Below are 14,269 nucleotides of genomic sequence, written 5' to 3'. Positions count from 1 at the left end.
CCCCCACAAGGTCTGTGTGTCTTAGAGCTAGGAGGACCAGAAAGACCGGAAATGTTGGGGATGGGCATAGGTCTGAGCAGGGGGCCAACAGGGTGACAGCCAAGGACCCCCCAACAGGGCTGGGTGGCAGTTTCATCTCACGCTTGGTGTCCAAGCTTGCATCACGGTGCTGGCCAGGAGCCTGGTGTGCAGTTATTAACTGTGATCTGCTGTAGGTGTGTAATTGTCAGATGGCTTTGTATATTTTGATAAATCTATAAATATGGATGGTAATTAACCATCATTAGCATATGCTTATGTTCTGCATAAGCGTGCATTGTTTCCCCAAGAATGCAAGTTGCGGATTCACAACCAAGACATAGGGATCCCAGGTTCATAGTCATGTGTCTCCATCACCCAGGACATGGAACATGTCCATTCATCGTCCTGGGGAGGAGGGGGCAGTGGGGACAGTGGGCAAGTTTCCCCACAGTTATGGAAGGTCCTGGAGCTCCAGGAGAGACAGAGAGAAGGGTCCGGAGAGAGGTCAACAGTAGCCACCAGCCTGAACCAGGTTGACAGAGAGGAGGGGCTTCCTGAGCATCTGCCTGTGGCTCCGCCCAGGGCCCTGCAGGGGGTCAGAGCTGGAGCCCCATCTGCCCTCACTCACCTGGGGTCACCCATGAGTCTCAATTTCCTTGGCTTTAAAATGGAGATGAAAGCAGATCCTCTCTGGAGGAGTGGCTGTAAGGATTAAAGGAGCACGTGTGAGTGAAGGGTGCCCAGCACACACAGGAAGTGCTCACTTGTGTGAACTGATGCTCCTGCTGCTGTCATCCCAGGACTGAGACAGAGGAGGCACATGGGCCCATTTCACAGATGAGGCTAATCGCTGTGATGATTCCCAACTGCTGACATGTCTTTGGGCCAGGTGCTTGCACGCCTGACCCCATGTCCCCTTCACAAGCGCCCTACACAGCAGGTGCTATTCTGACTGCCCCCCTCCATGGTAGGGGGAAGGGAGGCTGTGCCTTGGGCGGGTCAAGTACCTCCTGGATCACACAGCCCACGGGGAGCAGAGGCTCAGAGCGGGGCTTTCTGCCTCAGGGCCCGGGCTGGGCCACCACCTCACACAGCCCAGGACACTCAGTCACGAGCACTGATGAGAAGGTGGTGGACACTCATGGCCGCCCACCCAGCACCCCACCACTCCTTCCTTCACTTGCAGAGCCCTGGATTTGTGCTGCAGCAACAGGCTCAGACCTGGTGGGCTTCCCCAGCCCAGAGATAAAGCCAAACTTGGCACCCCAGCCCCCTTCTCCAGTCACTGTTTTAGGGGTGAGAGTGTGACCCAGATCTGGCCATTGAGATATAAGGGAAAATCTGCTGGTAGAGGGACTGCTCCTGGGAAATATTTTTTCTGTCTCATTTCAATCCCTCCCTTCTTCTCAACTTGAATGTTTTAGTGTGAGACATGATGTGTGAAGCTCTGGTAGCCATCTTGCAATCATGAGGCAACAAGTGAGGAAGAAGTCAAGGATAATAACCAGCAAAGAGAAAAAGACCTTACTTTTTGGCATCACTGAGTATCTGACCCACCCCACAACTACCTCCCTCCAGACATCTTTCTATGGTCAATCATTATATCTTAATAACTTGATCTGCTGTTGTTGGATTTTCTGTTACTTGATACCCAACACATCCCAAATGATGGAAGCAGTCACCATGTGCCCAACTCTCGTCTCTCCTAACCCTCAACACACAGAGTCAGGGCTATTTGTCTACACCTCTGACTCCCATATCAGACCCGGGACCAAGATGGCCAAAGATGGTAAAGAAGAGAGAGAAAGTGCCTGGGTTTGTTGATATCTCTGAGCTTCTGACCACCCTGGAAACCCTTCCAACATCTGTTTTTATGAAATTATTTCATGTCTCGATAGCTTAGCTACTGTTGTTCAATTTTTTATTACTTGCTGTTCAGAAAATCTGAACTGATGGCAGCACCCCGCTATGCATCAAGCACCCAGCTATTTGTTTACAACTTTGTCTCCCTCACCAATCCCTGAACTCTTAGAGGGCAGAAGTTCTGTCTTGCTGATCTTTGTATCTCCCTGGCCCCAAGGGCCAACAGGGCATGACTCACAGTCAACCCAACTCCACAAGAAGTAACGTGAGTAAATGATGAGCGCACAGACAAACAAATGAGGGAGTAAATGGTGAGCAGGTGAGCATAATGGATGTGAAAATGCAGACTGTAAAGTGCTGCGCCCAAACGCAGGACTAAGATCTGAAAGGTGGGCAGAGACAGTGGCTGCAAGAGATACAGGTGCAATGAAAAGTCAGTGTTGCTTGTTCAGTCGTGTCTGACTCTTTATGACCCCACAGACTATAGCCCGCAGGGCTCCTCTGTCCGTGGAATTCTCCAGGCAAGAATACTGGAGTGGGTAGCCATTGCCTCCTCCAGGGGATCTTCCCTACCCAGGGATCGAACCTGGATCTCCCACGTTGCAGGCAGATTCTTTACCTTCTGAGTCACCAGAGTGCAGAGCAGGAACTGAAGGAAACGTGGCAGCCCCTTTGTTTCAGCAGGAATGAGGCCGATGTCCTTCCAGATGTCCCCCCATCTCTCCATGCTGCTGGCACAGAGGTCAGGTGGGAAGCCCTGCCCACCCCCTGCACGATCACTCCCTTGGCTACTGGAGCCTCTAACAGCCAGCGCCTCCTTTCCCAAGCCGGAGAGACAGGCTATGTGCTCTGCCATTTTCCCCCTAAAAAATTGTTTCCAGAAACCAAATGGCTATCATTACACCAGATGCAATTCTTCGCTGCGTTATTTTGTAAGAGACAGAGGACGGGGCGCTGGGAGAGGAGGTGGGGGGAGAAGTGAGGAAAAAACCATTTAGGGTGAACAGACTCTAACATTTCAGCTCCGGGTTTTGCAGAGAAACTGGATTAAAGAATCAAATCAAATGAATTTTGCCATCAGAGTAAGAGATCTGTCTCCCCTAAAATGCTTTAATTTGACAGTTGGCTTCAAGGGGGCTGGCAGAATTCGTTTTGTGAGCAGACAAGATCAAAGAAGAAAGCAAAACACAGCCCGCCACGAGAACTCTGTTAACCGCTTGACATCATTGTGCTTCACCCAGAGTTGGATTTTTGGCAAAATGAGAAGTCATTTTCTTTCCACTGACGTCTGATATTTGTGGTGTCTGGAAAAGGTCCTGGGGCTGGCAGGGAGGATGCGGTTGGGGGAGCGGCGGGGCGCGGTCAGCAGACAGACAGGGGCCTCACTGTTCTGCCCTCCTGCCCTCAGAGTCACCTGGGGAAGCTGGCAAAGATGAGCCCTGAACAGTAATGGGCTCTAGGGCCCAACCAGTCTTTCTATGTCTGCGCTTCCTCTGGGCCTGTAGCCCATCGCATTGCCAGAGGATGGATTTGAGGCTGGACATTGACCCCTTGAGGCCCATCCTGGCTGCTCAAATCAACAGCCTCCCCCACCCATGATCTATGCACTCTCAGCATCACCCTGGATGCTGGTGGTTCTCCAGGTGGGGCCTGAACCCTACCCCCACCCCCACCATGGTGTCTCTGGCCCATAAATTAAATGGGCAATTTATGGGCCTGACACATAGTTTCATATTAGCTGCACCAAGATCAATTTTAATGCCTCCTCTAATATAATGGCCTTGAACATCTCCTACCCCTCTGATTTGAGTGCTTTCTTTTCATCGGTTCCGTGGCAGCCATGTCCTCCTCCCTACCTGGCACCCTCCTGGCCAACATACAGGTGACTGCATGTTCATTCATTCGTTCATCAGTTATTATGGGACACACCAAGACGAATAAAACTCCCTTGCCCTCTGAAGGTTTATAATCTGTTTCTTTCTCTGACATAGCTGGTCCCAAAATCAGGGTGGCAGACCTCAAGAAGAACTGTGGGAGGAGGGACAGTGCAATGCAACAGATACAGACACAGACTCTGAGAAAGAAAGACCTGGGATTGCACCCCAGTTCCAGGGTCACCAGCTGTGTGTCCTTAGGCAAGTAACTTAACCTCCCTGAGCGCCACACCCCTCACCTGAAAAGTGGAGAGAACAGTATCTGCTCTGTCTGGGGGAGAGCCTGGCTCAAGATGAGTGCTCACTTCAGAGCAGCCTTTATTTTCTCGGAGACAGTCGGGCTTTAGGGAAAGAACCAGGCACACCCCGACTCCACTGCTTACAGCCTCATTTGACCTCTGAGCCTCAGTGTCCTCATCAGTGAAATGAGGAAACACAGCCTGATCTTTAGGAGGGCAGAGAGGGGACCTGAGACACCGATGGGAACTCAGGGGACATCGTTTCCAGCCAGGAGCCCCTGAGGCCACTGTCCCACGGGGGACAGTGGATGAGAGTTGCTCTGAGGAGGTGGTAGGGACAGGAGGGACACTTGGTCTCCCCAGAGGAACAAGGTCTCTGCTCAAGGCTCCCATCTGCCAGGCTCCAGAACCATCCATGGCTCCCAGCGCTGCCTGTTCAACCCACTTCCCCTGCCTCATCTCCCTCCAGACCTAAGCTTCAGGTCTCCAGACCACCCCCGATCCCCAATCCACCACACTGCATTCATGCTTCCCACCTTTACCCTCCTGACCCCTCTCCTGGAATGCCCCTCCCCCAGCCCCACCTTCTGAAACTCAAGTCCCCTTGAAGGCTCAGCTCAAGTGTGTCACCTCCTCCAGGAGGCCTCTGATTCCCTTTGCTGCCGTCCCTCCTCCATTCCCAGAAAACTCAGCTGATGTCCCTTCTACAGAGCTTGTTTTAGTCTCACCAGTAGACCACAAGCTACTGGAGGTGACAGGAAGTGTTTTCTTCTCTCCCTGATACCTGGTACATGGCCTGGCACCCAGTAACTCTCAAAGTAGTCTGGACTAATGATTGAGGGAGTTAATGAATGAATGAATATGACTAGCCTCCACTTATACAGGACCCAGGCACCAGGCTGACATTTTACAAGCATCGTTTCATTTAATCCTCCCTACAACCCCTTGTAGAGTGTACTGATACACTCTATTCTGTATGATACTGCCCATCATACAGATGGGCAAACTGAAGCCCAGGGGGTTGGGTCACTTACCAAGATCACATAGCGAGTAAGCTGAGGCAGTAGAACCTTCCTGCTCAGCTCCGTCTGAAGTGTCTCAGTCTCCTGGTCGAGCTGATCTCACAATTCACAGTCGTGTCCAGGGCTTCCCTGCTGACCGCTCCACCCACTGAAGGACCCAGGATGGCTGCTTTGGCTGAAAGTCATGATCACAAACATCCAGTCTCAGTCCTAGAGCAACAAAGCACAAAGAGTGCCGGGAGCCGGCATATTGCATATTGAGTGCATATTGCATATTGAGTGCAGCACTTTTCAGGATCTGGAATAGCTCAACTGGAATTCTATCACTGCAGGTAGCCAGCGTGAGGAACTCCACCCATGACAAAGGTCATGAGGAAGGAGGCTTGGCATACGCAAAGGCGGGATCAAGCCTCAGGAGTCTCCCTGGAAATTCTTGAGCAATCTACCCCCCAAACCAGAGTCTGCCTACTTTCTGCTTTGTGCTTTCACCTACACCTCTGACTTTACGGGGGGCTGTCCCCCACTACCTCTCTGAAAAAAGTTAGCTTACAGCTCCAGTTAATAATTCCTGGGTGTGACAGTGTTTAACCTACAAACTCCTTTGGAAATCCTCTAGCCTGCCTGAATAGGTTTTTCCGGCCTCATGTGATTGTTCGGAGCCTCCCAACTGTGAGAGGCAGGAGATGTCCTAAACTGTCTAAACACAGATTCTTTTGAGTAGTTAAAAGATTGATTAGAAATTGTATTGGTGAAGGGATTTTCACTTGTTGGGCCAATGTTTGCTGCTAAGTTTCCATATCCCTTACCTGCTGTGTCCCTGGCAGTGTATTGATTAATATAATTGGTGTAAATAGTAGCTTTAATGTTTGTAACCTGGGACCCTTGAGTTAATTCTTTTTCTTGTTATAGCCCACCACACCTTTGCTCTGTAGGAATGCAACTTTATCTAATGCTTTTGGAGGGTGGCTCCTGACCAATCACCTTTAGAGAAAAATAAGTTTTCTGAAGAAAAGGTCTTAAAATGTTAACAGGCCTCCGGGCCAGAAGATGATGCAAATCACCTAACTTTTGCATATGCTAAGTTTGCAGGAAGAAAGCCTGGCTTACTGCCTGACTCTACCCCTTCCCCCATTATCCTCTATGCATAACTTAAGGTATAAAAACTACTTTGGAAAATAAAGTGCGGGCCTTGTTCACCGAAACTTGGTCTCACCATGTCGTTCTTTCTCTTACCTTCTGGCTGAATTATTCAGCCTCTTTTCTCCACTGAATTTCCTCACTGAGCTATCCTTATTTCAGCCTCTTTTCTCCACTGAATTTTCCTACTGAGCTATCCTCATTCTATTACTCTTTATATCCTTAATTAACGTTTAATTAAGCAATTGTTTCCTGATCTTCGCCGACGCCGTCCCCGCTTCGAATTCCCTGGATCCACCGGGGCTGGACCCCGGCAAGTGGCGCCCGAACAGGCTGATTCGAAGGTAGGTACCTCAGAAAAAGTGTAGAGAAAGTGTTGAATTGAAGAAGTGTTGAGAAAGTGTTCAATTTACGGGACGGATAGGCCCCCACCCAGGGTGCCGCGGACCCCCCTGTAGGACAGACAGGGCGAGTAGTGGTGGGAAGTGTTAAAGGGGTTTGAGAGAAAACCCGGTTTCTAGAGTTAAAAGGCCAAAGAAAAGCCTGATCTTTTAAAAGCTAAAAGCTTTGTCTTCTATTATACTTAATTTTCTGACATGGGTAACACTGAAACTAAGAATGGCAACTCTTTATACAAGTAATCTTGAAACTGTTAAAGAGGCTACTGTTAATTTAGATACTTGGGTGAAGGTAAAAAACAACTAAAACTTATCCTATAAATATGATTAAAAATGTTCTGGACCCTCGTCATGAGGCTGTGGGATAGTCTATGGGAGAGGCTATAGCGGTGGATGGTAGTGGGTCTCCACCTTCTGCGCAGATCATATTTTCTGCCATTGACGAAGAAAAGGAGGGAGACTGTGCTCTACCTCCGGAGGAAGGAGAGGGCTTACAGGACGCTGCGGCCGGGCGCCCTGGAGAGCCCCCTCCCCCTCTACACAAACCTTTAAAATTTATCCAACAATTTCTGATTTAAGTTGACTACTCCACCTCCGCTTGCACCTCCCAGGGCCTAAGAATTCCCCAGTTTACATCCAAAGTCTCCCAGAGCATTGCCTAAAGCTGAAAAAGATAAAAAAGATTTCTTTTAAACACAGGAGCTTTTAAAAAATACACAATATACAGAGCCTGCTCCTTGAAGAAAACCCCCTCAGGGGGGCCTCACCCAAGCAAAAATAAATAAATAAATAAAAAGAAAAAAAAAAAAAGTAAAAAAAAAAAAGAAAAAATAGAGAAAGATCTAAAGATAGAGAAAAAGCTAAAGAGTGAAAAGGAGGAACAGAGAAGGAAGGAATCAGGGAATGCAGCAAGATTGAGAAAGGAAGAAAGGAAGTTAGAAAAAGAGATACAGAGAGAAAGAGAGGGAGGAGGGAAGAAAAAGAGAGAAAGAGGGTAAAGGGAAAGAAACGAAGGAAAGAGAAGGGTAGCGAAAAATGAAGGGGGAGAAAAAAGTGAGAAAAGCAGGAAGAGAGGAAGAGAGAGACTGTAAGAGACGCTGTGACCAGGTGCCCTGGCGAGCTCCCCCTCCCCCCCACCCCCTCTGCGCAAACCTTAAAAAAAAAAAAAAAAAAAAAACAACTTATCCACCACTTTCTGATTTAAGGCCATTGCTGCCGCCTCCGTTTGCGCCTTCCAGGGCCCAAGAGTTCCCCACTTTGCCCCCAAAGCCTCTCAAAGTGTTGCCTAAGCCTGAGGAAGATAAGAAGGTTTTTGAACAGTGGAGATTTTAAAACAGACTGCGTGCACAATATGCAGTGCTCCTTGGAGAAAACCCCCTCAGGGGGGTCTCACCCAGGCTAAGAAAAAAGCAGACGGTAAAGGGATTTAGCAACAATATTAACCCCTGATATGCCGGCTGCTCCGATTCCAAGGGGAGTGGCTGGCCCCCTGCCTGAGGGCATTGTAGGACTTGTGCTAGGGTGTAGCTCGCTTTCTTTTCAAGAAATTTCGGTGGTATATGGTGTGGTAGATTCTGATTATATTGGAGAAATTATAGTTTTGATCTCGCTGCTTACCAAAACTGTGCAAATTAATAAAGGTCAAAGAATAACACAGTTTTTGCTTTTACCTTATCAGGCAGGAAAAAACTTGACTTCTCAAGCTAAGAGCCACAGAGCGTTTAGATCTAGTGATCCAGCCTTTTGGGTGCAGGAAATTACAGCTCCAAGGCCTTTAAAAGATCTTTTAATTCAAGAAAATAAAATGTCAGGGCTATTAGACACAGGAACAGACGTCTCTTAACATTGCTGGGAAAGACTGACTCAGCTCCTGGCCAACACATACTACTGAAAATGAGTTGAGATTAGAGAAAGTGATATGCGGGTTGGGAATGCTGTAGAGAAAAAGGTGAGGGAGAGTTTAAAACCTTGAAGAGTAGTGAGTTCCCCATTGCTGGAAGTATTCAAGCAAATATTAGATGGTTGCTTGTCATCTAAAAAGCTATAGACCAGATTTAGGTTACAAAACGATAACTGGAGAAGCTTATAAACATGTTGTGCAACACCTCTTTACTTGCTTCTCATATTTAGGTCTGCCAAAACTTTTAAAAACTGGTAATGCCCCTTTGAGGCTGCGGAGAGATTGTTTACTAACTTTAAATGATTTCCAAAAATTATTAGGGGACATTAATTGGATATGCCCACATTTAAAACTGACTACTGCAGATTTAAAGCCTTTGTTTAATTGCTTAAAAAGTGACCCTAATTCCAGTTCTAAGTTGACTAGTGAGACAGAGTTGGCTCTTGTTAAAGTAGATGAGACTTTAAATGATCAGTTAATTAGGATTAATACTACCAAAAGATGAGATTAAATTATTCTTCCAACAAAACATACACCTACAGGGTGCTTGTGACAAAAAGGCCCATTGGTTCCATCTACCAGTGACCCCAAGAAAAATAGTTTTATCTTATCCTAGCTCAGTGGCACAATTAATTATAAAAGGAGGAAAAAAGAAGTGTGGAACTTTTTAGAAAAAAAAAAAAAAAAAAAAGAGTAGCAAATATAGTAATTCCATTCAATAAGGATCAACTGCAAGTCTTCTACAAAATAGTGATGATTGGCAAGTTGCCCTGATAGATTTCAGGGGTCAAATTTTGTTTCATTTGCCCTCAAGCCCCCACAGTCGTTAAAAGTTCAAAAATGTTAGATTGGCAGTTTGAGGATACCTGTGGAACTTTCCAACCGTATGTAGTTCCTACGCTCCCCTTTACCCTATGGGGGAGGGACGTGCTGTCTCAAATAGGAGATACTCAGAGAAGGGTTTTCTCAATTTCTTAGTTATCAACAGGTGGTACAATTAACAATACTTTATATATTGTTATAAATACGTAATATAAATATATTTGCCTAACTACAGTTTGCCTAATTAGATATGGGTATAAATAAAATATAATAAAGGTATACCTAATTCTATTTATAGATCTATACTTACTTAATTTGTATATAAATCAATATATGTATTATATATATACTGTATAATTAAATGTATATTGCAGTAATATAATGTGTGTGGCTGATATTAATTGGTATGGATTGATGTGCTGTGATGATATATGTTCTGTATGCTGTATAATTATATATGTGTGACATGTATTATTACAGTACATTGGTTTGTGTTGGTTGGTATTGGCTGTGTGTGTGTTGTATTGCTGTAATATATATGAATTGATATATTAATTATAAGATTAATTCAAGTATATTGATTTATATATATTGTATGTCAATAAGTTTATACTTGTTGCCATATATAAATACATTTCGCATTTAGGTATATCTGTATACCAAAATGAGATAAGGAGGTTATACATTTATTATTTAAATTTATAGAGACCTAAACTAAACATTAGACCTAAATTAACATATCTCTAAATTTATGTTGTTAAAATGTAAATTTTAAAAAATTTTAAAAATTAAATTGACAACTGCTTGATAATTCCTTTGCAATAAAACCCCCATAGGTGTAATTGGGGTGGCCAGACAAAAAATTGGTTTTATAGCAAAACAGCCCCCTAGAGTGGGTCCATCTTCCCGCTCAAACTAAAACTGTAGTGGCTTCTTATCCGGGATTGATAGCTACTTTGATATTAAAGGAAAAAAGCGGAACATTGAATTATTTGGTAAAGAGCCATCAGAAATTGTAATTCCATATAATAAGGAACAACTTGGTGCTCTTCTAATGTTTGAAAATTGGCAGATTGCTATAGGAAACTATTTTGGTCAAAATTTTTGCATCATTTACCCTGCATGTTTTGCTGAATTTTATATCCAGACATCCAATTATTTTTCCTGTCAGATGTAAACAATCTCCTATTCCAAATGCTCAGATAGTTTTTACTGATGGGTCAGCAAACGGTAAAGCCTCCATAGTTACTAAAAATCACCAAAAGGTTTTAAAAACACAGGAAACTTCAGCTCAAAGCGCTGAAATAGCAGTCATAGAGGCTTTTGCTATGTTTGCAGATGAGGAATTTAACCTTTATTCTGATTCTCAGTATATTGTCAGGTTGTTTCCACACATTGAAACTGCGGTTTTGCCTGAAAATAAAACTACCATATTTCATTTGTTAACTAAATTACAGCAACAAATTTGGAAAACAAATAAAATATTTTTCATTGGACACATTTGGGCTCATTCCAGATTGCCCGGCCCTTAAAATGCCTTTAATGATTTGGCTAACTTGTTAACCAGAAATACAGTGGCTACTGTGATTGAGGAGGCCAGAGCCTCTCACTCACTTCATCATCAATACACTACTGCTTTAAGATATCAATTCCAAATTCCCAGAGAGACTGCTCGAGAGATAGTTCGTTCTTGCTTATATTGCCCCACTGTTTATAATAGTCTACCTATGGGAGTTAATACTCGCGGTCTCAAACCTAACGTACTCTGACAAATGGATGTAACTCATGTCTCTTCATTTGGAAAACTGTCCTTTGTTCTTTAACTGTAGACACCTTTTCTCATGTTATTATTGCAACTGCTCATACAGGGGAAGCAATTAAAGATGTAATACAACATCTCTTTACTTGTTTTTCATATTTGAGCCTGCTAAAAGCTCTGAAAACTGACAATGCTCCTGCGTCTAAGTCTTTTCAGGAATTTTGTATAAAGTTTCAAATTAAACATAATACTGTCATCCCTTATAATCCCCAGGGACAGGCCATTGTTGAAAGAGCGCATCAAACATTAAAAATCCAAATTCAAAAACTAAAAGAAGGGGAGTTTAAGTATAGTTCTCCCCATCAAATCTTGCAACATGCTCTTTTCGTAATAAATATTCTAAATACTGATCTGGCTGGAACTACTGCAATGCTTCGTCATTGGTGCCTGGAGCAATTAAATGCAAAACCATTAGTCAAATGGAAGGACCTCCTCTCAGGACAATGGAAGGGTCCTGACCCATTATTAACTAGCGGTAGAGGATGTGCTTGTATTTTTCCACAGGATGCAGATTCTCCAATTTAGATCCAGGACAGGTTGATTCGCCATGTTGCAGACCCCCAGACATCCAGTTCCCCCATTGCTTCGATCACAAAAGAGGAGCCCGCCTGAAGGGGAGGCAAGATAAACATCGAGATCCCGGCGGGACCGACAGGGCTGCTGCAGCGCGAACTCCAACCAGAAAATAATTCTACTTACTCTGTTTTGGCTTGTCTACCCTCTCCTTATGTTTTTCTCTTTACCAATGATTCTGGAAAACTTAATGTACATGTGACTTTCACTGGTGGACCCAATGTAGTGACTTGTGAACAATGCATGCTCTCATCTTGTTTAAACCCTCAATATAATGTTTGCTCCTTTATAGTGTTACAATGTCCACCTTATCTTATGATGTAACCACTTATTGATATGTTAACTATAGTCTTGCTATGTTACAACAACTACAAGATTTAATGTGATCACGACGATTTGTGGGCTTTACTTATTTTAGGAATATCAACTTTAATAGCAGCAATTACTTCTGTTACTGCGGCAGCAATATCATTGACTCAACAAGTGCATACTGCCCAATATGTTAATGCTATGTCTAAAAATGTCTCTCTAACTCTAGCAACACAGAAAGTTATAGATAGAAAATTGGAGATGAGAGTAGAGGCCTTAGAAGAGGCAATAATGCATATTGGGACTGAGTTACAGGCTTTAAAAGTGAAAATGGCTCTGTCTTGCCACGCTGATTACCGGTGGATATGCGTGACATCTTTAAAGGTAAACGAGACAGATTATGAATGGGAAAAAATCAAAAATCGTATCTCAGGTGTTTGGAACAGCTCTGACATTGGCCTGGACTTAGAGAAAGTTCATAATCAAATACAGGCCCTGGAACACTGTCGACTGGATTTTACCACCGCTGGAGCAGCTAATGACTTTTTTCTCACCTTCTCTAACTTTATTTCTGGAAAAAACATTCTGTCTAATATCTTTAGTTCTAGTTTTGCTTCTCATAATCATTCTTCCTTGTATTGTCAGGATTCTTCGGCAGAACATTCAAAAGCTCGCGACTGAGCTGCATCTGGCTGTTTTAAGAAATAAAAAAGGGGGAGATGCCGGGAGCCGGCATATTGCATATTGAGTGCATATTGCATATTGAGTGCAGCACTTTTCAGGATCTGGAATAGCTCAACTGGAATTCTATCACTGCAGGTAGCCAGCGTGAGGAACTCCACCCATGACAAAGGTCATGAGGAAGGAGGCTTGGCATACGCAAAGGCGGGATCAAGCCTCAGGAGTCTCCCTGGAAATTCTTGAGCAATCTACCCCCCAAACCAGAGTCTGCCTACTTTCTGCTTTGTGCTTTCACCTACACCTCTGACTTTACGGGGGGCTGTCCCCCACTACCTCTCTGAAAAAAGTTAGCTTACAGCTCCAGTTAATAATTCCTGGGTGTGACAGTGTTTAACCTACAAACTCCTTTGGAAATCCTCTAGCCTGCCTGAATAGGTTTTTCCGGCCTCATGTGATTGTTCGGAGCCTCCCAACTGTGAGAGGCAGGAGATGTCCTAAACTGTCTAAACACAGATTCTTTTGAGTAGTTAAAAGATTGATTAGAAATTGTATTGGTGAAGGGATTTTCACTTGTTGGGCCAATGTTTGCTGCTAAGTTTCCATATCCCTTACCTGCTGTGTCCCTGGCAGTGTATTGATTAATATAATTGGTGTAAATAGTAGCTTTAATGTTTGTAACCTGGGACCCTTGAGTTAATTCTTTTTCTTGTTATAGCCCACCACACCTTTGCTCTGTAGGAATGCAACTTTATCTAATGCTTTTGGAGGGTGGCTCCTGACCAATCACCTTTAGAGAAAAATAAGTTTTCTGAAGAAAAGGTCTTAAAATGTTAACAGGCCTCCGGGCCAGAAGATGATGCAAATCACCTAACTTTTGCATATGCTAAGTTTGCAGGAAGAAAGCCTGGCTTACTGCCTGACTCTACCCCTTCCCCCATTATCCTCTATGCATAACTTAAGGTATAAAAACTACTTTGGAAAATAAAGTGCGGGCCTTGTTCACCGAAACTTGGTCTCACCATGTCGTTCTTTCTCTTACCTTCTGGCTGAATTATTCAGCCTCTTTTCTCCACTGAATTTCCTCACTGAGCTATCCTTATTTCAGCCTCTTTTCTCCACTGAATTTTCCTACTGAGCTATCCTCATTCTATTACTCTTTATATCCTTAATTAACGTTTAATTAAGCAATTGTTTCCTGATCTTCGCCGACGCCGTCCCCGCTTCGAATTCCCTGGATCCACCGGGGCTGGACCCCGGCAAAAGAGTATGTCTAAGATGGTTTCTGCATCCATAGGAAACCCTCCCAGTCCCACCTGCAGCTCCCCAACTGTCCACAACAACAGTGGAGACCTCTCCCAAGCCCACATAGGCGGCTGGCAGTTCTCTCTCCTCAGGTCCAGGTGATCTATGGATCACAGGTACATGGGCTGTAAACTCAACATCTGGTGTGTGTCTGCATCAAGCGGGGGGCCACAGAGTCCTTCAAACCCCTGAGATTCTCGGGAGGGGAGGAAATATCTCAGAGAAAAAGCAAAGAGAGTGAAGAGGAAA

At 44.5% G+C, this 14,269-nt stretch overlaps 1 long non-coding RNA gene across 1 annotated transcript; it reads left to right on the top strand.

Annotated features, from left to right (window-relative positions):
• The first annotated feature begins 5,313 nt into the window (after window positions 1-5,313).
• Window positions 5,314-13,726, top strand: LOC147377549 (uncharacterized). The gene is made up of 2 exons (XR_015150602.1): window positions 5,314-6,560; window positions 11,660-13,726. It is a non-coding gene; the product is annotated as an uncharacterized LOC147377549 (long non-coding RNA).
• The last annotated feature ends 543 nt before the right edge of the window (window positions 13,727-14,269 follow it).

This window comes from Bos grunniens, chromosome 2 (assembly GCF_055505025.1).
Source record: "Bos grunniens cultivar Pamir isolate PY7600 chromosome 2, Bosgru_T2T1.0, whole genome shotgun sequence".
In the NCBI taxonomy this organism is placed as follows: domain Eukaryota; kingdom Metazoa; phylum Chordata; class Mammalia; order Artiodactyla; family Bovidae; genus Bos; species Bos grunniens.
Note: the sequence above shows the minus strand (reverse complement) of the source record. Positions and strands in the feature narration are given on the sequence as shown.